Raw genomic sequence first — 15,247 nt, forward strand, 5'->3', positions numbered from 1 at the left:
ACTTCTATAACCAGGGAAGCTAATAAAAAAGTTTCCTAACTGTATTGGCTTACTGAAAAAAATCATGTGTTGGTAATGTAAAAAGACCTACAGGACATGATATTAGCAGGTGGTCTCAAATTAAACTACTAAAGAGGCTCAACACTGTTTAGCTGCCAAAAGCAGTTGGAATTGGGCCTAAACAGTGTGGTAAGTTTTTAGGTGATGGCTATTGTGTCTGTTTGACCTCTTCCAAATGTCTGTACTGGCAATAAAGAGAAAAAAGTTTCCAATTTAAAAAGCTAGAGAATAAAAACAATTTGCCAGTAATGGGGAAAACCTACAGCACCTGGTGTTCCCATGTGGTCTCCCACCCAACTACTAACCAGGCCCAACACTGCTTAGCTTCCAAGATCAGACGAGATTGGGCGTATCCAATGCGGTATGGCTGCAGGTGAAATACAAGTACTTTTTTGCCCTCTTCTACTTCTATAACCAGGTAAGCTAATAAAAAAGTTTCCTAACTGTTTTGGCTTACTGAAAAAAATCATGTGTTGGTAATGTAAAAAGACCTACAGGACATGATATAAGCAGGTGGTCTCAAATTAATCTACTAAAGAGGCTCAACACTGTTTAGCTGCCAAAAGGAGTTGGAATTGGGCCGAAAAAGTGTGGTAAGTCTTTAGGTGATGGCTATTGTGTCTGTTTGACCTCTCCCAAATGTCTGTATCGGCAATAAAAAGAAAAAGTTTCCAATTTAAATAGCTAGAGAATAAAAACAATTTGCCAGTAATGGGGAAAAGCCTACAGCACCTGGTGTTCCCATGTGGTCTCCCACCCAAGTACTAACCAGGCCCAACATTGCTTAGCTTCCAAGATCAGACGAGATTGGGCATATCCAATGTGGTATGGCTATAGGTGAGATACAGGCACTATTTTGCCCTCTTCTTCTTCTATAACCAGGTAAGCTAATAAAAAAGTTTCCTAACTGTATTGGCTTACTGAGAAAAATCATGTGTTGGTAATGTAAAAAGACATACAGGACATGATATAAGCAGGTGGTCTCAAATTAATCTACTAAAGAGGCTCAACACTGTTTAGCTGCCAAAAGCAGTTGGAATTGGGCCGAAAAAGTGTGGTAAGTCTTTAGGTGATGGCTATTGTGTCTGTTTGACCTCTCCCAAATGTCTGTATCGGCAATAAAAAGAAAAAGTTTCCAATTTAAATAGCTAGAGAATAAAAACAATTTGCCAGTAATGGGAAAAAGCCTACAGCACCTGGTGTTCCCATGTGGTCTCCCACCCAAGTACTAACCAGGCCCAACACTGCTTAGCTTCCAAGATCAGACGAGATTGGGCGTATCCAATGTGGTATGGCTGTAGGTGAAATACAAGCACTTTTTTGCCCTCTTCTACTTCTATAACCAGGTAAGCTAATAAAAAAGTTTCCTAACTGTTTTGGCTTACTGAAAAAAATCATGTGTTGGTAATGTAAAAAGACCTACAGGATATGATATAAGCAGGTGGTCTCAAATTAATCTACTAAAGAGGCTCAACATTGTTTAGCTGCCAAAAGCAGTTGGAATTGGGCCGAAAAAGTGTGGTAAGTCTTTAGGTGATGGCTATTGTGTCTGTTTGACCTCTCCCAAATGTCTGTATCGGCAATAAAAAGAAAAAGTTTCCAATTTAAATAGCTAGAGAATAAAAACAATTTGCCAGTAATGGGAAAAAGCCTACAGCACCTGGTGTTCCCATGTGGTCTCCCACCCAAGTACTAACAAGGCCCAACATTGCTTAGCTTCCAAGATCAGACGAGATTGGGCGTATCCAATGTGGTATGGCTGTAGGTGAGATGCAGGCACTATTTTGCCCTCTTCTACTTCTATAACCAGGTAAGCTAATAAAAAAGTTTCCTAACTGTATTGGCTTACTGAAAAAAATCATGTGTTGGTAATGTAAAAAGACCTACAGGACATGATATTAGCAGGTGGTCTCAAATTAAACTACTAAAGAGGCTCAACAAGGTTTAGCTGCCAAAAGCAGTTGGAATTGTGCCTAAACAGTGTGGTAAGTTTTTAGGTGATGGCTATTGTGTCTGTTTGACCTCTTCCAAATGTCTGTACTGGCAATAAAAAAAAAGTTTCCAATTTAAATAGCTAGAGAATAAAAACAATTTGCCAGTAATAAGAAAAAACCTACAGCACCTGGTGTTTCCATGTGGTCTCCCACCCAAGTACTAACCAGGCCCAACACTGCTTAGCTTCCAAGATCAGACGAGATTGGGCGTATCTAATGTGGTATTGCTGTAGGTGAGATACAGGCACTTTTTTGCCCTCTTCTACTTCTATAACCAGGTAAGTTAATAAAAAAGTTTCCTAACTGTTTTGGCTTACTGAAAAAAATCATGTGTTGGTAATGTAAAAAGACCTACAGGACATGATATAAGCAGGTGGTCTCAAATTAAACTACTAAAGAGGCTCAACACTGTTTAGCTGCCAAAAGCAGTTGGAATTGGGCCTAAACAGTGTGGTAAGTTTTTAGGTGATGGCTATTGTGTCTGTTTGACCTCTTCCAAATGTCTGTACTGGCAATAAAAGTTTTTTTTCCAATTTAAATAGCTAGAGAATAAAAACAATTTGCCAGTAATAAGAAAAAACCTACAGCACCTGGTGTTCCCATGTGGCCTCCCTCCCAAGTACTCACCAGGCCCAACACTGCTTAGCTTTCAAGATCACACGAGATTCGGCATATCTAATGTGGTATGGCTGCAGGTGAGATATAGGCACTTTTTTGCCCTCTTCTACTTCTATAACCAGGTAAGTTAATAAAAAAGTATCCTAACTGTATTGGCTTACTGAAAAAAATCATGTGTTGGCAATGTAAAAAGACCTACAGGACATGGTATTAGCAGGTGGTCTCAAATTAAACTACTAAAGAGGCTCAACACTGTTTAGCTGCCAAAAGCAGTTAAAATTTGGCCTAAACAGTGTGGTAAGTTTTTAGGTGATGGCTATTGTGTCTGTTTGACCTCTTCCAAATGTCTGTACTGGCAATAAAGAGAAAAAAGTTTCCAATTTAAAAAGCTAGAGAATAAAAACAATTTGCCAGTAATGGGAAAAACCTACAGCACCTGGTGTTCCCATGTGGTCTCCCACCCAAGTACTAACTAGGCCCAACACTGCTTAGCTTCCAAGATCAGACAAGATTGGGCGTATCCAATGTGGTATGGCTGTAGGTAAAATACAAGCACTTTTTTGCCCTCTTCTACTTCTATAACCCGGTAAGCTAATAAAAAAGTTTCCTAACTGTTTTGGCTTACTGAAAAAAATCATGTGTTGGTAATGTAAAAAGACCTACAGGACATGATATAAGCAGGTGGTCTCAAATTTATCTACTAAAGAGGCTCAACACTGTTTAGCTGCCAAAAGCAGTTGGAATTGGGCCGAAAAAGTGTGGTAAGTCTTTAGGTGATGGCTATTGTGTCTGTTTGACCTCTCCCAAATGTCTGTATCGGCAATAAAAAGAAAAAGTTTCCAATTTAAATAGCTAGAGAATAAAAACAATTTGCCAGTAATGGGAAAAAGCCTACAGCACCTGGTGTTCCCATGTGGTCTCCCACCCAAGTACTAACCAGGCCCAACATTGCTTAGCTTCCAAGATCAGACGAGATTGGGCATATCCAATGTGGTATGGCTGTAGGTGAGATACAGGCACTATTTTGCCCTCTTCTACTTCTATAACCAGGTAAGCTAATAAAAAAGTTTCCTAACTGTATTGGCTTACTGAGAAAAATCATGTGTTGGTAATGTAAAAAGACATACAGGACATGATATTAGCAGGTGGTCTCAAATTAAACTACTAAAGAGGCTCAAAAAATGTTTAGCTGCCAAAAGCAGTTGGAATTGGGCCTAAACAGTGTGGTAAGTTTTTAGGTGATGGCTATTGTGTCTGTTTGACCTCTTCCAAATGTCTGTACTGGCAATCAAAAAAAAGTTTCCAATTTAAATAGCTAGAGAATAAAAACAATTTGCCAGTAATAAGAAAAAACCTACAGCACCTGGTGTTCCCATGTGGTCTCCCACCCAAGTACTAACCAGGCCCAACACTGCTTAGCTTCCAAGATCAGACGAGATTGGGCGTATCTAATGTGGTATTGCTGTAGGTGAGATATCGGCACTATTTTGCCCTCTTCTACTTCTATAACCAGTTAAGCTAATAAAAAAGTTTCCTAACTGTATTGGCTTACTGAAAAAAATCATGTGTTGGTAATGTAAAAAGACCTACAGGACATGATATTAGCAGGTGGTCTCAAATTAAACTACTAAAGAGGCTCAACAATGTTTAGCTGCCAAAAGCAGTTGGAATTGGGCCTAAACAGTGTGGTAAGTTTTTAGGTGATGGCTATATTGTCTGTTTGACCTCTTCCAAATGTCTGTACTGGCAATAAAGAGAAAAAAGTTTCCAATTTAAAAAGCTAGAGTATTAAAACAATTTGCCAGTAATGGGAAAAACCTACAGCACCTGGTGTTCCCATGTGGTCTCCCACCAAAGTACTCACCAGGCCCAACACTGCTTAGCTTCCAAAATCAGACGAGATTGGGCGTATCCAATGTGGTATGGCTGTAGGTGGAATACAAGCACTTTTTTGCCCTCTTCTACTTCTATTACCAGGTAAGCTAATAAAAAAGTTTCCTAACTGTTTTGGCTTACTGAAAAAAATCATGTGTTGGTAATGTAAAAAGACCTACAGGACATGATATAAGCAGGTGGTCTCAAATTAATCTACTAAAGAGGCTCAACACTGTTTAGCTGCCAAAAGCAGTTGGAATTGGGCCGAAACAGTGTGGTAAGTCTTTAGGTGATGCCTATTGTGTCTGTTTGACCTCTCCCAAATGTCTGTGTCGGCAATAAAAAGAAAAAGTTTCCAATTTAAATAGCTAGAGAATAAAAACAATTTGCTAGTAATGGGAAAAAGCCTACAGCACCTGGTGTTCCCATGTGGTCTCCCACCCAAGTACTAACCAGGCCCAACATTGCTTAGCTTCCAAGATCAGACGAGATTGGGCGTATCCAATGTGGTATGGCTGTAGGTGAGATACAGGCACTATTTTGCCCTCTTCTACTTCTATAACCAGGTAAGCTAATAAAAAAGTTTCCTAACTGCATTGGCTTACTGAAAAAAATCATGTGTTGGTAATGTAAAAAGACCTACAGGACATGATATTAGCAGGTGGTCTCAAATAAAACTACTAAAGAGGCTCAACAAGGTTTAGCTGCCAAAAGCAGTTGGAATTGGGCCTAAACAGTGTGGTAAGTTTTTAGGTGATGGCTATTGTGTCTGTTTGACCTCTTCCAAATGTCTGTACTGGCAATAAAAAAAAGTTTCCAATTTAAATAGCTAGAGAATAAAAACAATTTGCCAGTAATAAGAAAAAACCTACAGCACCTGGTGTTCCCATGTGGTCTCCCACCCAAGTACTAACCAGGCCCAACACTGCTTAGCTTCCAAGATCAGACGAGATTGGGCGTATCCAATGTGGAATGGCTGTAGGTGAGATACAGGCACTATTTTGCCCTCTTCTACTTCTATAACCAGGTAAGCTAATAAAAAAGTGTCCTAACTGTTTTGGCTTACTGAAAAAAATCATGTGTTGGTAATGTAAAAAAACCTACAGGACATTTTATAAGCAGATGGTCTCAAATTAAACTACTAAAGAGGCTCAACACTGTTTAGCTGCCAAAAGCAGTTGGAATTGGGCCTAAACAGTGTGGTAAGTTTTTAGGTGATGGCTATTGTGTCTGTTTGACCTCTTCCAAATGTCTGTACTGGCAATAAAGAGAAAAAAGTTTCCAATTTAAAAAGCTAGAGAATAAAAACAATTTGCCAGTAATGGGAAAAACCTACAGCACCTGGTGTTCCCATGTGGTCTCCCACCCAAGTACTAACCAGGCCCAACACTGCTTAGCTTCCAAGATCAGACGAGATTGGGCGTATCCAAAGTGGTATGGCTGTAGGTGAAATACAAGCACTTTTTTGCCCTCTTCTACTTCTATAACCAGGTAAGCTAATAAAAAAGTTTCCTAACTGTTTTGCCTTACTGAATAAAATCATGTGTTGGTAATGTAAAAAGACCTACAGGACATGATATAAGCAGGTGGTCTCAAATTAATCTACTAAAGAGGCTCAACACTGTTTAGCTGCCAAAAGCAGTTGGAATTGGGCCGAAACAGTGTGGTAAGTCTTTAGGTGATGGCTATTGTGTCTGTTTGACCTCTCCCAAATGTCTGTACTGGCAATAAAGAGAAAAAAGTTTCCAATTTGAAAAGCGAGAGAATAAAAACAATTTGCCAGTAATGGGGAAAACCTACAGCACCTGGTGTTCCCATGTGGTCTCCCACCCAAGTACTAACCAGGCCCAACACTGCTTAGCTTCCAAGTTCAGACGAGATTGGGCGCATCCAATGTGGTATGGCTGTAGATGAAATACAAGCACTTTTTTGCCCTCTTCTACTTCTATAACCAGGTAAGCTAATAAAAAAGTTTCTAACTGTTTTGGCTTACAGAAAAAAATCATGTGTTGGTAATGTAAAAAGACCTACAGGACATGATATAAGCAGGTGGTCTCAAATTAATCTACTAAAGAGGCTCAACACTGTTTAGCTGCCAAAAGCAGTTGGAATTGGGCCTAAACAGTGTGGTAAGTTTTTAGGTGATGGCTATTGTGTCTGTTTGACCTCTTCCAAATGTCTGTACTGGCAATAAAAAAAAGTTTCCAATTTAAATAGCTAGAGAATAAAAACAATTTGCCAGTAATAAGAAAAAACCTACAGCAACTGGTGTTCCCATGTGGTCTCCCACCCAAGTACTAACCAGGCCCAACACTGCTTAGCTTCCAAGAACAGACGAGATTGGGCGTATCTAATGTGGTATGGCGGTAGGTGAAATACCGGCACTATTTTGTCCTCTTCTACTTCTATAACCAGGTAAGCTAATAAAAAAGTTTCCTAACTGTATTGGCTTACTGAAAAAAATCATGTGTTGGTAATGTAAAAAGACCTACAGGACATGATATTAGCAGGTGGTCTCAAATTAAACTACTAAAGAGGCTCAACAATGTTTAGCTGCCAAAATCAGTTGGAATTGGGCCTAAACAGTGTGGTAAGTTTTTAGGTGATGGCTATTGTGTCTGTTTGACCTCTTCCAAATGTCTGTACTGGCAATAAAGAGAAAAAAGTTTCCAATTTAAAAAGCTAGAGAAGAAAAACAATTTGCCAGTAATGGGAAAAACCTACAGCACCTGGTGTTCCCATGTGGTCTCCCACCCAAGTACTAACCAGGCCCAACACTGCTTAGCTTCCAAGATCAGACGAGATTGGGCGTATCCAACATGGTATGGCTGTAGGTGGAATACAAGCACTTTTTTGCCCTCTTCTACTTCTATAACCAGGTAAGCTAATAAAAAAGTTTCCTAACTGTTTTGGCTTACTGAAAAAAATCATGTGTTGGTAATGTAAAAAGACCTACAGGACATGATATAAGCAGGTGGTCTCAAATTAAACTACTAAAGAGGCTCAACACTGTTTAGCTGCCAAAAGCAGTTGGAATTGGGCCTAAACAGTGTGGTAAGTGTTTAGGTGATGGCTATTGTGTCTGTTTGACCTCCTCCAAATGTCTGTACTGGCAATAAAAAAAAGTTTCCAATTTAAATAGCTAGAGAATAAAAACAATTTGCCAGTAATAAGAAAAAACCTACAGCACCTGGTGTTCCCATGTGGTCTCCCACCCAAGTACTAACCAGGCCCAAGACTGCTTAGCTTCCAAGATCAGACGAGATTGGGTGCATCTAATGTGGTATGGCTGTAGGTGAGATACAGGCACTTTTTTGCCCTCTTCTACTTCTATAACCAGGTAAGTTAATAAAAAAGTTTCCTAACTGTATTGGCTTACTGAAAAAAATCATGTGTTGGTAATGTAAAAAGACCTACAGGACATGATATTAGCAGGTGGTCTCAAATTAAACTACTAAAGAGGCTCAACACTGTTTAGCTGCCAAAAGCAGTTGGAATTGGGCCTAAACAGTGTGGTAAGTTTTTAGGTGATGGCTATTGTGTCTGTTTGACCTCTTCCAAATGTCTGTACTGGCAATAAAAAAAAGTTTCCAATTTAAAAAGCTAGAGAATAAAAACAATTTGCCAGTAATGGGAAAAACCTACAGCACCTGGTGTTCCCATGTGGTCTCCCACCCAAGTACTAACCAGGCCCAACACTGCTTAGCTTCCAAGATCAGACGAGATTGGGCGTATCCAAAGTGGTATGGCTGTAGGTGAGATACATGCACTTTTTTGCCCTCTTCTACTTCTATAACCAGGTAAGATAATTAAAAAGTGTCCTAACTGTTTTGGCTTACTGAAAAAAATCATGTGTTGGTAATGTAAAAAAACCTAAAGGACATGATATAAGCAGGTGGTCTCAAATTAAACTACTAAAGAGGCTCAACACTGTTTAGCTGCCAAAAGCAGTTGGAATTGGGCCTAAACAGTGTGGTAAGTTTTTAGGTGATGGCTATTGTGTCTGTTTGACCTCTTCCAAATGTCTGTACTGGCAATAAAAAAAAGTTTCCAATTTAAATATCTAGAGAATAAAAACAATTTGCCAGTAATGGAAAAAATTCTACAGCACCAGGTGTTCCCATGTGGTCTCCCACCCAAGTACTAACCAGGCACAACACTGCTTAGCTTCCAAGATCAGACGAGATTGGGCGTATCCAATGTGGTATGGCTGTAGATGAAATACAAGCACTTTTTTGCCCTCTTCTACTTCTATAACCAGGTAAGCTAATAAAAAAGTTTCCTAACTGTATTGGCTTACTGAAAAAAATCATGTGTTCGTAATGTAAAAAGACCTACAGGACATGATATTAGCAGGTGGTCTCAAATTAAACTACTAAAGAGGCTCAACACTGTTTAGCTGCCAAAAGCAGTTGGAATTGGGCCTAAACAGTGTGGTAAAATTTTAGGTGATGGCTATTGTGTCTGTTTGACCTCTTCCAAATGTCTGTACTGGCAATAAAGAGAAAAAAGTTTCCAATTTAAAATGCTAGAGAATAAAAACAATTTGCCAGTAATGGGAAAAACCTACAGCACCTGGTGTTCCCATGTGGTCTCCCACCTAAGTACTAACCAGGCCCAACACTGCTTAGCTTCCAAGATCAGACGAGATTGGGCGTATCCAATGTGGTATGGCTGTAGGTGAGATGCAGGCACTTTTTTGCCCACTTCTACTTCTATAACCAGGTAAGCTAATAAAAAAGTGTCCTAACTGTTTTGGCTTACTGAAAAAAATCATGTGTTGGTAATGTAAAAAGACCTACAGGACATGATATAAGCAGGTGGTCTCAAATTAAACTACTAAAGAGGCTCAACACTGTTTAGCTGCCAAAAGCAGTTGGAATTGGGCCTAAACAGTGTGGTAAGTTTTTAGGTGATGGCTATTGTGTCTGTTTGACCTCTTCCAAATGTGTGTACTACTGGCAATAAAAAAAAGTTTCCAATTTAAATAGCTAGAGAATAAAAACAATTTGCCAGTAATGGAAAAAATTCTACAGCACCAGGTGTTCCCATGTGGTCTCCCACCCAAGTACTAACCAGGCACAACACTGCTTAGCTTCCAAGATCAGACGAGATTGGGCGTATCCAATGTGGAATGGCTGTAGATGAAATACAAGCACTTTTTTGCCCTCTTCTACTTCTATAACCAGGGAAGCTAATAAAAAAGTTTCCTAACTGTATTGGCTTACTGAAAAAAATCATGTGTTGGTAATGTAAAAAGACCTACAGGACATGATATTAGCAGGTGGTCTCAAATTAAACTACTAAAGAGGCTCAACACTGTTTAGCTGCCAAAAGCAGTTGGAATTGGGCCTAAACAGTGTGGTAAGTTTTTAGGTGATGGCTATTGTGTCTGTTTGACCTCTTCCAAATGTCTGTACTGGCAATAAAGAGAAAAAAGTTTCCAATTTAAAAAGCTAGAGAATAAAAACAATTTGCCAGTAATGGGGAAAACCTACAGCACCTGGTGTTCCCATGTGGTCTCCCACCCAACTACTAACCAGGCCCAACACTGCTTAGCTTCCAAGATCAGACGAGATTGGGCGTATCCAATGCGGTATGGCTGCAGGTGAAATACAAGTACTTTTTTGCCCTCTTCTACTTCTATAACCAGGTAAGCTAATAAAAAAAGTTTCCTAACTGTTTTGGCTTACTGAAAAAAATCATGTGTTGGTAATGTAAAAAGACCTACAGGACATGATATAAGCAGGTGGTCTCAAATTAATCTACTAAAGAGGCTCAACACTGTTTAGCTGCCAAAAGCAGTTGGAATTGGGCCGAAAAAGTGTGGTAAGTCTTTAGGTGATGGCTATTGTGTCTGTTTGACCTCTCCCAAATGTCTGTATCGGCAATAAAAATAAAAAGTTTCCAATTTAAATAGCTAGAGAATAAAAACAATTTGCCAGTAATGGGGAAAAGCCTACAGCACCTGGTGTTCCCATGTGGTCTCCCACACAAGTACTAACCAGGCCCAACATTGCTTAGCTTCCAAGATCAGACGAGATTGGGCATATCCAATGTGGTATGGCTATAGGTGAGATACAGGCACTATTTTGCCCTCTTCTTCTTCTATAACCAGGTAAGCTAATAAAAAAGTTTCCTAACTGTATTGGCTTACTGAGAAAAATCATGTGTTGGTAATGTAAAAAGACATACAGGACATGATATTAGCAGGTGGTCTCAAATTAAACTACTAAAGAGGCTCAACACTGTTTAGCTGCCAAAAGCAGTTGGAATTGGGCCTAAACAGTGTGGTAAGTTTTTAGGTGATGGCTATTGTGTCTGTTTGACCTCTTCCAAATGTCTCTACTGGCAATAAAGAGAAAAAAGTTTCCAATTTAAAAAGCTAGAGAATAAAAACAATTTGCCAGTAATGGGAAAAACCTACAGCACCTGGTGTTCCCATGTGGTCTCCCACCCAAGTACTAACCAGGCCCAACACTGCTTAGCTTCCAAGATCAGACGAGATTGGGCGTATCCAATGTGGTATGGCTGTAGGTAAAATACAAGCACTTTTTTGCCCTCTTCTACTTCTATAACCAGGTAAGCTAATAAAAAAGTTTCCTAACTGTTTTGGCTTACTGAAAAAAATCATGTGTTGGTAATGTAAAAAGACCTACAGGACATGATATAAGCAGGTGGTCTCAAATTAATCTACTAAAGAGGCTCAACACTGTTTAGCTGCCAAAAGCAGTTGGAATTTGGCCGAAAAAGTGTGGTAAGTTTTTAGGTGATGGCTATTGTGTCTGTTTGACCTCTCCCAAATGTCTTTATCGGCAATAAAAAGAAAAAGTTTCCAATTTAAATAGCTAGAGAATAAAAACAATTTGCCAGTAATGGGGAAAAGCCTACAGCACCTGGTGTTCCCATGTGGTCTCCCACCCAAGTACTAACCAGGCACAACATTGTTTAGCTTCCAAGATCAGACGAGATTGGGCATATCCAATGTGGTATGGCTGTAGGTGAGATACAGGCACTATTTTGCCCTCTTCTACTTCTATAACCAGGTAAGCTAATAAAAAAGTTTCCTAACTGTATTGGCTTACTGAGAAAAATCATGTGTTGGTAATGTAAAAAGACATACAGGACATGATATTAGCAGGTGGTCTCAAATTAAACTACTAAAGAGGCTCAACAAGGTTTAGCTGCCAAAAGCAGTTGGAATTGGGCCTAAACAGTGTGGTAAGTTTTTAGGTGATGGCTATTGTGTCTGTTTGACCTCTTCCAAATGTCTGTACTGGCAATAAAAAAAAAGTTTCCAATTTAAATAGCTAGAGAATAAAAACAATTTGCCAGTAATAAGAAAAAAACTACAGCACCTGGTGTTCCCATGTGGCCTCCCTCCCAAGTACTAACCAGGCCCAACACTGCTTAGCTTTCAAGATCACACGAGATTCGGCATATCTAATGTGGTATGGCTGCAGGTGAGATATAGGCACTTTTTTGCCCTCTTCTACTTCTATAACCAGGTAAGTTAATAAAAAAGTATCCTAACTGTATTGGCTTACTGAAAAAAATCATGTGTTGGCAATGTAAAAAGACCTACAGGACATGGTATTAGCAGGTGGTCTCAAATTAAACTACTAAAGAGGCTCAACACTGTTTAGCTGCCAAAAGCAGTTAGAATTTGGCCTAAACAGTGTGGTAAGTTTTTAGGTGATGGCTATTGTGTCTGTTTGACCTCTTCCAAATGTCTGTACTGGCAATAAAGAGAAAAAAGTTTCCAATTTAAAAAGCTAGAGAATAAAAACAATTTGCCAGTAATGGGAAAAACCTACAGCACCTGGTGTTCCCATGTGGTCTCCCACCCAAGTACTAACTAGGCCCAACACTGCTTAGCTTCCAAGATCAGACGAGATTGGGCGTATCCAATGTGGTATGGCTGTAGGTGAAATACAAGCACTTTTTTGCCCTCTTCTACTTCTATAACCCGGTAAGCTAATAAAAAAGTTTCCTAACTGTTTTGGCTTACTGAAAAAAATCATGTGTTGGTAATGTAAAAAGACCTACAGGACATGATATAAGCAGGTGGTCTCAAATTTATCTACTAAAGAGGCTCAACACTGTTTAGCTGCCAAAAGCAGTTGGAATTGGGCCGAAAAAGTGTGGTAAGTCTTTAGGTGATGGCTATTGTGTCTGTTTGACCTCTCCCAAATGTCTGTATCGGCAATAAAAAGAAAAAGTTTCCAATTTAAATAGCTAGAGAATAAAAACAATTTGCCAGTAATGGGAAAAAGCCTACAGCACCTGGTGTTCCCATGTGGTCTCCCACCCAAGTACTAACCAGGCACAACATTGTTTAGCTTCCAAGATCAGGCATATCCAATGTGGTATGGCTGTAGGTGAGATACAGGCACTATTTTGCCCTCTTCTACTTCTATAACCAGGTAAGCTAATAAAAAAGTTTCCTAACTGTATTGGCTTACTGAGAAAAATCATGTGTTGGTAATGTAAAAAGACATACAGGACATGATATTAGCAGGTGGTCTCAAATTAAACTACTAAAGAGGCTCAACAATGTTTAGCTGCCAAAAGCAGTTGGAATTGGGCCTAAACAGTGTGGTAAGTTTTTAGGTGATGGCTATTGTGTCTGTTTGACCTCTTCCAAATGTCTGTACTGGCAATAAAGAGAAAAAAGTTTCCAATTTAAATAGCTAGAGAATAAAAACAATTTGCCAGTAATGGGAAAAAGCCTACAGCACCTGGTGTTCCCATGTGGTCTCCCATCCAAGTACTAACCAGGCCCAACACTGCTTAGCTTCCAAGATCAGACGAGATTGGGCGTATCCAATGTGGTATGGCTGTAGGTGAAATACAAGCACTTTTTTGCCCTCTTCTACTTCTATAACCAGGTAAGCTAATAAAAAAGTTTCCTAACTGTTTTGGCTTACTGAAAAAAATCATGTGTTGGTAATGTAAAAAGACCTACAGGACATGATATAAGCAGGTGGTCTCCAATTAATCTACTAAAGAGGCTCAACACTGTTTAGCTGCCAAAAGCAGTTGGAATTGGGCCGAAAAAGTGTGGTAAGTCTTTAGGTGATGGCTATTGTGTCTGTTTGACCTCTCCCAAATGTCTGTATCGGCAATAAAAAGAAAAAGTTTCCAATTTAAATAGCTAGAGAATAAAAACAATTTGCCAGTAATGGGAAAAAGCCTACAGCACCTGGTGTTCCCATGTGGTCTCCCACCCAAGTACTAACCAGGCCCAACATTGCTTAGCTTCCAAGATCAGACGAGATTGGGCGTATCCAATGTGGTATGGCTGTAGGTGAGGTACAGGCACTATTTTGCCCTCTTCTACTTCTATAACCAGGTAATCTAATAAAAAAGTTTCCTAACTGTATTGGCTTACTGAAAAAAATCATGTGTTGGTAATGTAAAAAGACCTACAGGACATGATATAAGCAGGTGGTCTCAAATTAAACTACTAAAGAGGCTCAACACTGTTTAGCTGCCAAAAGCAGTTGGAATTGGGCCTAAACAGTGTGGTAAGTTTTTAGGTGATGGCTATTGTGTCTGTTTGACCTCTTCCAAATGTCTGTACTGGCAATAAAAAAAAGTTTCCAATTTAAATAGCTAGAGAATAAAAACAATTTGCCAGTAATGGAAAAAATTCTACAGCACCAGGTGTTCCCATGTGGTCCCCCACCCAAGTACTAACCAGGCACAACACTGCTTAGCTTCCAAGATCAGACGAGATTGGGCGTATCCCATGTGGTATGGCTGTAGATGAAATACAAGCACTTTTTTGCCCTCTTCTACTTCTATAACCAGGTAAGCTAATAAAAAAGTTTCCTAACTATATTGGCTTACTGAAAAAAATCATGTGTTGGTAATGTAAAAAGACCTACAGGACATGATATTAGCAGGTGGTCTCAAATTAAACTACTAAAGAGGCTCAACACTGTTTAGCTGCCAAAAGCAGTTGGAATTGGGCCTAAACAGTGTGGTAAGTTTTTTTTTTTTTTTTTTTACTTTCTTTATTGAAAATTTTTCAACTTAAAGACAACAATGTTAGATCATCATATTATATGTTATTACATCATACAATGTATCTTAGTAATTATTTTCCATACAATTTGCATCTGCAATGTTCATTAACAATGTATTCTGCTAAATTTTGTACCTATAAAGACATTTATCACATCATAACACTGAAATAACCTGTTGACCTAATCAGACAGACATGAGACAAGACAAGACAAGAGAAAGGGAGGGGGAGTGAGGGGGGGGGGATGGATTTTTGGATTTAGTCAGACTGAGCAAGATAAAGAGGTGAGGATTGCAAGGGTATGAAAAAGTCTATGAAAAGGAAGAAAGGGTGGAGGGGGGGGGGAGGGATGGATCAGCAGCATATAAATCTTCCTTTACAGTTCGTTTTAAGATACATTTTAATTATAGTTTTGTCTATACTTTCTGTTACAATTTACATTAATAATACATTTCGCAAAGTAATACTTCAAGAATGGTCTTGTAAGAGTAATGTGTTGAGACAGACCACCTTTATTCTGAATTCTTAACACTGTGGGATCCACAATCTCAAGGAGGATAGAAGGGAGATAAAAGAAATAATAAAAAGAAGAAAAGGGGGTATCAAGCATATTCAAAGACTGACATAACATGTGATTTTTCTACAGAGTCTAGAGAATTGATAAAAA

The 15,247-nt window shown here is 39.1% G+C and overlaps 27 non-coding genes and 4 pseudogenes across 27 annotated transcripts; all 31 read right to left on the reverse strand.

Moving 5' to 3' along the window:
• Window positions 1-316: 316 nt before the first annotated feature.
• Window positions 317-435, reverse strand: LOC146032581 (5S ribosomal RNA). Its single transcript, XR_014458008.1, has one exon. It is a non-coding gene; the product is annotated as a 5S ribosomal RNA (ribosomal RNA).
• A 345-nt stretch (window positions 436-780) lies between these two features.
• LOC146032068 (5S ribosomal RNA) lies at window positions 781-899 on the reverse strand. Its single transcript, XR_014457515.1, has one exon. It is a non-coding gene; the product is annotated as a 5S ribosomal RNA (ribosomal RNA).
• Window positions 900-1,244: 345 nt separating this feature from the next.
• LOC146031094 (5S ribosomal RNA) lies at window positions 1,245-1,363 on the reverse strand. The gene has a single exon (XR_014456570.1). It is a non-coding gene; the product is annotated as a 5S ribosomal RNA (ribosomal RNA).
• Window positions 1,364-1,708: 345 nt separating this feature from the next.
• On the reverse strand, window positions 1,709-1,827 carry LOC146033091 (5S ribosomal RNA). The gene has a single exon (XR_014458501.1). It is a non-coding gene; the product is annotated as a 5S ribosomal RNA (ribosomal RNA).
• Window positions 1,828-2,170: 343 nt separating this feature from the next.
• On the reverse strand, window positions 2,171-2,289 carry LOC146034521 (5S ribosomal RNA). Its single transcript, XR_014459926.1, has one exon. It is a non-coding gene; the product is annotated as a 5S ribosomal RNA (ribosomal RNA).
• Window positions 2,290-2,632: 343 nt separating this feature from the next.
• On the reverse strand, window positions 2,633-2,751 carry LOC146029488 (5S ribosomal RNA; annotated as a pseudogene).
• Window positions 2,752-3,096: 345 nt separating this feature from the next.
• On the reverse strand, window positions 3,097-3,215 carry LOC146033754 (5S ribosomal RNA). The gene has a single exon (XR_014459162.1). It is a non-coding gene; the product is annotated as a 5S ribosomal RNA (ribosomal RNA).
• A 345-nt stretch (window positions 3,216-3,560) lies between these two features.
• Window positions 3,561-3,679, reverse strand: LOC146031329 (5S ribosomal RNA). The gene has a single exon (XR_014456797.1). It is a non-coding gene; the product is annotated as a 5S ribosomal RNA (ribosomal RNA).
• A 344-nt stretch (window positions 3,680-4,023) lies between these two features.
• Window positions 4,024-4,142, reverse strand: LOC146032958 (5S ribosomal RNA). The gene has a single exon (XR_014458368.1). It is a non-coding gene; the product is annotated as a 5S ribosomal RNA (ribosomal RNA).
• Window positions 4,143-4,487: 345 nt separating this feature from the next.
• LOC146033293 (5S ribosomal RNA) lies at window positions 4,488-4,606 on the reverse strand. Its single transcript, XR_014458703.1, has one exon. It is a non-coding gene; the product is annotated as a 5S ribosomal RNA (ribosomal RNA).
• A 345-nt stretch (window positions 4,607-4,951) lies between these two features.
• LOC146030472 (5S ribosomal RNA) lies at window positions 4,952-5,070 on the reverse strand. Its single transcript, XR_014455965.1, has one exon. It is a non-coding gene; the product is annotated as a 5S ribosomal RNA (ribosomal RNA).
• Window positions 5,071-5,412: 342 nt separating this feature from the next.
• On the reverse strand, window positions 5,413-5,531 carry LOC146031188 (5S ribosomal RNA). Its single transcript, XR_014456660.1, has one exon. It is a non-coding gene; the product is annotated as a 5S ribosomal RNA (ribosomal RNA).
• Window positions 5,532-5,876: 345 nt separating this feature from the next.
• On the reverse strand, window positions 5,877-5,995 carry LOC146030955 (5S ribosomal RNA). The gene has a single exon (XR_014456435.1). It is a non-coding gene; the product is annotated as a 5S ribosomal RNA (ribosomal RNA).
• Window positions 5,996-6,340: 345 nt separating this feature from the next.
• LOC146031860 (5S ribosomal RNA) lies at window positions 6,341-6,459 on the reverse strand. Its single transcript, XR_014457313.1, has one exon. It is a non-coding gene; the product is annotated as a 5S ribosomal RNA (ribosomal RNA).
• Window positions 6,460-6,800: 341 nt separating this feature from the next.
• LOC146028505 (5S ribosomal RNA) lies at window positions 6,801-6,919 on the reverse strand (annotated as a pseudogene).
• Window positions 6,920-7,264: 345 nt separating this feature from the next.
• Window positions 7,265-7,383, reverse strand: LOC146031765 (5S ribosomal RNA). The gene has a single exon (XR_014457222.1). It is a non-coding gene; the product is annotated as a 5S ribosomal RNA (ribosomal RNA).
• Window positions 7,384-7,725: 342 nt separating this feature from the next.
• Window positions 7,726-7,844, reverse strand: LOC146032822 (5S ribosomal RNA). Its single transcript, XR_014458238.1, has one exon. It is a non-coding gene; the product is annotated as a 5S ribosomal RNA (ribosomal RNA).
• Window positions 7,845-8,185: 341 nt separating this feature from the next.
• LOC146030957 (5S ribosomal RNA) lies at window positions 8,186-8,304 on the reverse strand. Its single transcript, XR_014456437.1, has one exon. It is a non-coding gene; the product is annotated as a 5S ribosomal RNA (ribosomal RNA).
• Window positions 8,305-8,646: 342 nt separating this feature from the next.
• LOC146034128 (5S ribosomal RNA) lies at window positions 8,647-8,765 on the reverse strand. Its single transcript, XR_014459534.1, has one exon. It is a non-coding gene; the product is annotated as a 5S ribosomal RNA (ribosomal RNA).
• A 345-nt stretch (window positions 8,766-9,110) lies between these two features.
• Window positions 9,111-9,229, reverse strand: LOC146030630 (5S ribosomal RNA). Its single transcript, XR_014456118.1, has one exon. It is a non-coding gene; the product is annotated as a 5S ribosomal RNA (ribosomal RNA).
• A 345-nt stretch (window positions 9,230-9,574) lies between these two features.
• On the reverse strand, window positions 9,575-9,693 carry LOC146035012 (5S ribosomal RNA). The gene has a single exon (XR_014460416.1). It is a non-coding gene; the product is annotated as a 5S ribosomal RNA (ribosomal RNA).
• Window positions 9,694-10,038: 345 nt separating this feature from the next.
• Window positions 10,039-10,157, reverse strand: LOC146032582 (5S ribosomal RNA). Its single transcript, XR_014458009.1, has one exon. It is a non-coding gene; the product is annotated as a 5S ribosomal RNA (ribosomal RNA).
• Window positions 10,158-10,503: 346 nt separating this feature from the next.
• LOC146033454 (5S ribosomal RNA) lies at window positions 10,504-10,622 on the reverse strand. Its single transcript, XR_014458862.1, has one exon. It is a non-coding gene; the product is annotated as a 5S ribosomal RNA (ribosomal RNA).
• A 345-nt stretch (window positions 10,623-10,967) lies between these two features.
• Window positions 10,968-11,086, reverse strand: LOC146032689 (5S ribosomal RNA). Its single transcript, XR_014458112.1, has one exon. It is a non-coding gene; the product is annotated as a 5S ribosomal RNA (ribosomal RNA).
• Window positions 11,087-11,431: 345 nt separating this feature from the next.
• Window positions 11,432-11,550, reverse strand: LOC146034571 (5S ribosomal RNA). Its single transcript, XR_014459975.1, has one exon. It is a non-coding gene; the product is annotated as a 5S ribosomal RNA (ribosomal RNA).
• Window positions 11,551-11,893: 343 nt separating this feature from the next.
• On the reverse strand, window positions 11,894-12,012 carry LOC146029455 (5S ribosomal RNA; annotated as a pseudogene).
• A 345-nt stretch (window positions 12,013-12,357) lies between these two features.
• LOC146031863 (5S ribosomal RNA) lies at window positions 12,358-12,476 on the reverse strand. The gene has a single exon (XR_014457316.1). It is a non-coding gene; the product is annotated as a 5S ribosomal RNA (ribosomal RNA).
• A 345-nt stretch (window positions 12,477-12,821) lies between these two features.
• On the reverse strand, window positions 12,822-12,930 carry LOC146029629 (5S ribosomal RNA; annotated as a pseudogene).
• A 346-nt stretch (window positions 12,931-13,276) lies between these two features.
• Window positions 13,277-13,395, reverse strand: LOC146030875 (5S ribosomal RNA). The gene has a single exon (XR_014456356.1). It is a non-coding gene; the product is annotated as a 5S ribosomal RNA (ribosomal RNA).
• Window positions 13,396-13,740: 345 nt separating this feature from the next.
• On the reverse strand, window positions 13,741-13,859 carry LOC146030473 (5S ribosomal RNA). Its single transcript, XR_014455966.1, has one exon. It is a non-coding gene; the product is annotated as a 5S ribosomal RNA (ribosomal RNA).
• Window positions 13,860-14,201: 342 nt separating this feature from the next.
• On the reverse strand, window positions 14,202-14,320 carry LOC146027655 (5S ribosomal RNA). The gene has a single exon (XR_014455045.1). It is a non-coding gene; the product is annotated as a 5S ribosomal RNA (ribosomal RNA).
• Between the last annotated feature and the right edge of the window lie 927 nt (window positions 14,321-15,247).

Source organism: Crinia signifera, chromosome 8 (assembly GCF_055691185.1).
Source record: "Crinia signifera chromosome 8, ASM5569118v1, whole genome shotgun sequence".
In the NCBI taxonomy this organism is placed as follows: domain Eukaryota; kingdom Metazoa; phylum Chordata; class Amphibia; order Anura; family Myobatrachidae; genus Crinia; species Crinia signifera.